The sequence below is a fragment of the Quercus robur genome, chromosome 4 (genome assembly GCF_932294415.1).
Source record: "Quercus robur chromosome 4, dhQueRobu3.1, whole genome shotgun sequence".
Taxonomy (NCBI): domain Eukaryota; kingdom Viridiplantae; phylum Streptophyta; class Magnoliopsida; order Fagales; family Fagaceae; genus Quercus; species Quercus robur.
The window spans coordinates 48272417-48278087 of record NC_065537.1 but is presented as its reverse complement, the minus strand read 5'-3'; the positions used below and the strand labels follow the sequence as shown (position 1 = coordinate 48278087).

The window sequence follows — 5671 nt, the reverse complement described above, 5'->3', positions numbered from 1 at the left end:
ACATGGATAATATTGTGGCTATAGCATAGTGATAATCACTTATTGAGTTATTTGAATTTCATGTGGGCCAAGTGGGAGAATGTAGGATTATATTTCCTTAAAAGAGAATTTTATGTGGCCCACATTTGAGCCAAGATGAAACTCATGTCTTAAGTTTCTTATTTCATGTCTTAAATTTCCTATTTTTGAAAGTTACATGTTAGGTGTAACATCCTTTAGTAACTCTCAATTGGTATAACCTCTTTGATTAATAAAATTTCATGAAGTTACAATTTTTAATCTCCTTGATGGAAGGAGAGTTATGAAAATTTTGATCCAAAAGGATCCCTAGTCTAGCCTCTATATATAGCCTGTGTTTCCATCAAAAGGATATGTGTAAGGTAAATGCCATATACTAAAAAACCATTTTATATACACTATCATCATATAGTGAGTCTTCTTTTCTTTAAAGACTTAAACAACTACAGCTGGAGGTATATTTATTTTACTCCGCAACTCTAAATTTATAGTACATTTTAATCTTGAAATCCAGTGATTTAAAGCTGAGAATTGGTTTTTTTTTTTTTTTTTTTTTTTTTTACTAGATGTGCCGATTAAAATTTTTATTTAGATCAAGGTCTAAATTTTATATGTTGAGAAGTTGAATTCTAAAAATTAAGAGGTGGCCAGCAAGTAAATTCTTTATGTAAATTATCAACTTACTCTCTTGCCAGTTAGGCTGGTCTTAACAGAAATTTTAAAAAGCCAGGGGGTTCATGGCCGCCTATAATTGATGTTATGTACAATAATTGTTAAATAATAAAAATAATATCATCTACTTGAAAGTGATGATGATATTCCAATTAACTTAATATATTTTTGAGTAAAATATTATTTTCTTCCTTACACTTTTATAAAAATTCATTTTTGGTTACTAATCTTTCAAAAGTTTTTTTTTCACTACTAAACTTTACAAAATGTTATAATTTTCATCCTTTAGTCAATGTCAGTTATTTTTATTTTTATTTTTTTTGAAAAGTAGAGTCAGTTAGTTTATAACCTACCGTGGCCTAATAATACGTTGACAAACCGTTTAATTTTAAGAAGTATGGAGACTTGGCCTGCAATTATTGGCACATGTGGATTACATATTACATTGAGACAAAAATACCCTTCACTGTCTCAGTAGTGCTTTACGGAAAAAATCAAAATATCCAACGTGAAACCGTAGTGCTATAGTCCAACCGTGAAATCCCCTCCCCCAATCCACGACTGGCAATCCCAACCATGAAATTCCCATCCACGCCGACAAGTCCACATCACCGATCCATTGGTGGTTTTTGCTGATCGTCACAGTCTGCCGGTGAACCCCACCCATCAATTCCCAAGGTAACAAGTATAGCTCTAAACCTAGTTCTTAAAATAATAATAATAATAAATAAATAAATTCTTGACTGACTGAGCAGCTGGGGCAATCAACGGCCACTGCAGCCGTGAACATCAACACTTGGTTCGGAACTGCACCATTAGGAGCATTCGTAGCTGACTCTTATCTAGGGTGCTACCACACCATTATTGTTGCTTCTTGCATATACATTCTGGTGCGTATTTCTCTCTCTCTCTCTCCCCCCTTAATTCCGTTTAAGCATCCCTTGCCAAAAGTGGGAGAAAAGTCAACTATCAATTTCATAGTAGAAAAACTAGCAAGTTGCAAAGATCTCATAGTAGCACAAGTGCATAGGCACTTGTTTTCCAATAACTCCTGTAGCAACCCTCAGACAACCATTATTTTCCTGTTCTTGATTTTTCCACGAAGGCTATGTAAGGAGGACACGACTTATATCCAGTGCATTAGTGCATTGGACACTTTATGATATGAATGCACTGGACAAAATCTCAACCCATGTATGAATTGCCCACCTTTACTAATACCAGAGAAAGGAACAAAATGGATAGTATTGCCAAAGTTGACTCAGTCTTCTTCCTCAAAATCCTTTGCATACAAGAATTCAGCTAGAGATTAGTACAGTTTCATGGAAACAAAAGGTCTTTCAAAAACACACTGTTTTATGACAAGAGAGCATCAGCATTCAGAACGAAATCTTCCAAAATTAAACATTACTATTTTAGCATTAATTTTTGAACTTAGGCGTTTTATATTTTAGTTTAATTATCCATGACTTAGATTGTGATTAATCACAGGGACTAGGCTTGCTAACTCTGTCAGCTATGCTTCCTTCTATCAGTACTTCTAATTACATGGGCAACAACAAAGTTAGATTAGGTTCTCCTAAGCTCCAAGTGAATTTATTCATCATCTCTCTATATCTAGTAGCAGTTGGGCACGGTGGACACAAGCCTTGTGTTCAAGCCTTTGGAGCTGACCAGTTTGATGGAGAAGATCTAGTGGAATGCCGAGCCAAAAGCTCATTCTTCAATTGGTGGTATTTTGGAATATGTGCAGGTTCTTCTGTGGCAATGTTGGTCGTAAGCTTTGTACAAGAAAGCCTTAGTTGGGGTCTAGGATTTGGAATCCCCTGTGTTGTGATGGTCATTGCCTTAGGTGTCTTCTTGCATGGTACTAGAACTTATAGATATAGTATCAAAGAGGTGAAAAGCCCATTTGTGAGAATCGGTCAGGTGTTTGTTATAGCTATTAAGAATCGGCGGGCTAAACCATCAGAAATAGTTATTGAAGAGGAAGCTTGCAGAACCCTGCCACAGCATAGCTCTGAACAATTCAAGTAAGAGAGCAATATTCAATTTTATTTTAAAGACTTACTACCTCTCTAATATGGTATTTCTTGTCCCAAAAAATAAAATAGAAACTTTTTATATAAATATGATATAAAGGGTCCAGGAGGTTTAGTTATTGAAGAGATAATACTTGGAGGAGACAGTTAAAACCTTAACATAACATATAATAAACACATTTAATCCAGAATCTTATTTGTGGGTAATGACTATACATGGTAAAATTGGACTTGGACTTGATAAGCCATGCGAATCCGAAAGAAAAATATCGATATGAGCAAGGCTTTTGTACCCGTTAAAAAAAAGGGGGGTTTACCTAAGTCCCACCTGCTGAAATTCCTGTCCAGGTCAACCCGTAAGTCACACAAGTCAACTCTTTATTTTGAAAGGAAAAAATTTAGCTTGTTTTGGCCTTTTGATCCTGTGTAAAAATGTTTTCGCTCTTTCACTTCTTGTTTTGGAGCCTTGAAGATTTTAGTTTTGTGAACCTTACGACTATGTAAACTTAAAATTGTGTATTATTTTTAACTTTAACTTATGAGTGTTTTCTTTATTTGTTCACTTATTAGTATTTGAAAAGAAGACACAAATTTTGTTCAAATTTATTTTTACTTATTATTATTATTTGCATATGAAAAAAACTTGTCAAACTAGATTGGCCTGACCCTAAAAAGAATGGATAGGGGTTTTTAGGTTTTGCAACTCAGTACGACCCATTGTTAAATTGAACACAATCTTACCTAAACCCGCCAATGCCGAACTCGAACCCAATCAACTTGACCCGTTTGTGAAAGCTAGTTTGCTACTTATACCATTCATTTTACCTATGCTCCATTGAATTGGCTTCAGACTTATAGACTGTTTTCTCCAACACTATCACAACTTTTATTATATTACTAATAACAAAAATAATCATACCACCTGTTTCCCAACTAATGAATAAGTCTTGCTCTTCTTTCAGTTGAAATAATTTTGGTTTACTTAACTAAAACAAATTTTAATTCATTTTTTAGATCTATTCTCCTTTTCCAGAATGATTTGGATCCTCAATGTGACAGGTTCCTTAACAGAGCCTTGCAAGACAAGGTATGTACTGTCAATGATGTTGAAGAAGCAAAGGCAGTTCTTAGGCTTGTTCCAATTTGGGCTACAAGCTTAGGCTATGCTATTGTGTTTGCACAAACCTCAACTTTCTTTACCAGCAAGGGGCTACTCTTGATAGAAAAATTTTTCCTGGCTTTGAGATACCAGCTGCTTCACTACAATTCTTTGGCGGCCTGGCCATGGTCTTTTTCATTCCTGTATATGACTGCATTTTTGTTCCTATAGCAAGAGCTATCACCACTAAACCCTTTGGAATCATAATGCTACAGAGAATTGGAACTGGGATGCTTTTATCTATCATTTGCATGGTAATTGCAGCTCTAATTGATATAAAAAGGCTCAAAACTGCTAAAGAATATGGGTTGGTTGATATGCTAGATGTAACTATTCCAATGAGTGTGTGGTGGCTTCTTCCTCAATATGTGTTGTCAGGAATTGCTGATGTTTTCACCATGGTCGGGCTACAAGAATTCTTCTATGATCAGGTCCCAATTGAATTAAGAAGTGTAGGTCTCGCCCTCTATCTTAGTATTTTTGGGGTCGGAAATTTTTTAAGCAGCTTTCTTATCTCTTTCATTGAGGAGGCAAATGGCGGGGATGGCAAAGATAGCTGGTTTGCTGATTATCTTAATCGGGCACATCTTGACTATTTTTATTGGTTACTTGCTGGACTTGGTGCAGTTGCTTTTTCTGCCTACTTGTATTTTGCAAAATCTTATATTTATAATAATAGGAAAAGTACAATTTGAATTCAGTCACTTTGCTGTTAGTAGATTTTTATGCTCCTTGTCATCTTTTGGTGTGCTCAACCTAGGGTTCAACTGTTTCATGCTAAGCGAAAACATTTGACCTAATGACATCATATCTTGAAATTCTAGTATTCTAACATAGAATTTCTAGAAGCCAGCACTTTTATTTATTTATTTTTTAGATGAATAGATAGTAGAGGAGGGGGAGGTGGGGTTTGAACACCTTTTAAAAGCCAACACTTAAAACCCAACTACATGGATGTTATGTTATGTGTTTGGGTGGGATGTCACTTGGACACTTATTTCTCTGTGTTTGGATAAGGGAAAAATAGAGGGGAAGTGGGTAGGTTTTAAACCCTTCTTTGACAGAATTTGAAGTTGAGGAGTTATAGTTTACAGAAAAGAAGGGCCCGAAAAACTGAATCCCAAGAACTTGGTGTTGGTACATCAAATTAGGGCTTTAAGGATTAAAAAAAGAAAAAAAAAAGAAAAGAAAAAAAAAAGACACAACTCAAGAAACCCAATTAAATCAATCTAATCCAAAAGGTCACGGGATACTTTGACCACCCAGGTGATCAAATGTGGGTATGAGAATTTTTTTTTTTTTTTTTTTTGAGCAAAAGATAAGCGATATTTTATTTAAAAACTAAAACAGTTAAGACAAATCCTACTAGAATACAACATCCAAATCACTGGGTAAATCCTCTATCCAAATGTCAGTATCTGTAGCTAAAGCTGCTCGTCTAGCAAGGCTATTATCCAAATGATTCCCATCCAGTCAAACATGTTGAAACTGACACCATCACAAAAAACTACCCAACCTCTTAGTCTCCTCAATAATATGACCAAAGAGAGTAAAGCAATGATCTGAATCCTGTAAAGCCTATATGACACGAAGACAATCACCTCCAATTTGCACATCAAAGAAACCTAGCTCCCTAGCAAACTCAACAGCCCTTTTCCCTGCCAAAGCCTCTACCATTTCCACTGATTGCACCAATGCCACGTTCTGACTCAAAGCAGCCAAGACATGGCCTTCATAATCCCTATACACAACCCTTATCCCCACTCAGTTTGTACCTTCC

The 5671-nt window shown here is 35.5% G+C and overlaps 1 pseudogene; it reads left to right on the top strand.

Annotated features, from left to right (window-relative positions):
• Window positions 1-1393: 1393 nt before the first annotated feature.
• Window positions 1394-4591, top strand: LOC126722568 (protein NRT1/ PTR FAMILY 5.10-like; annotated as a pseudogene).
• The last annotated feature ends 1080 nt before the right edge of the window (window positions 4592-5671 follow it).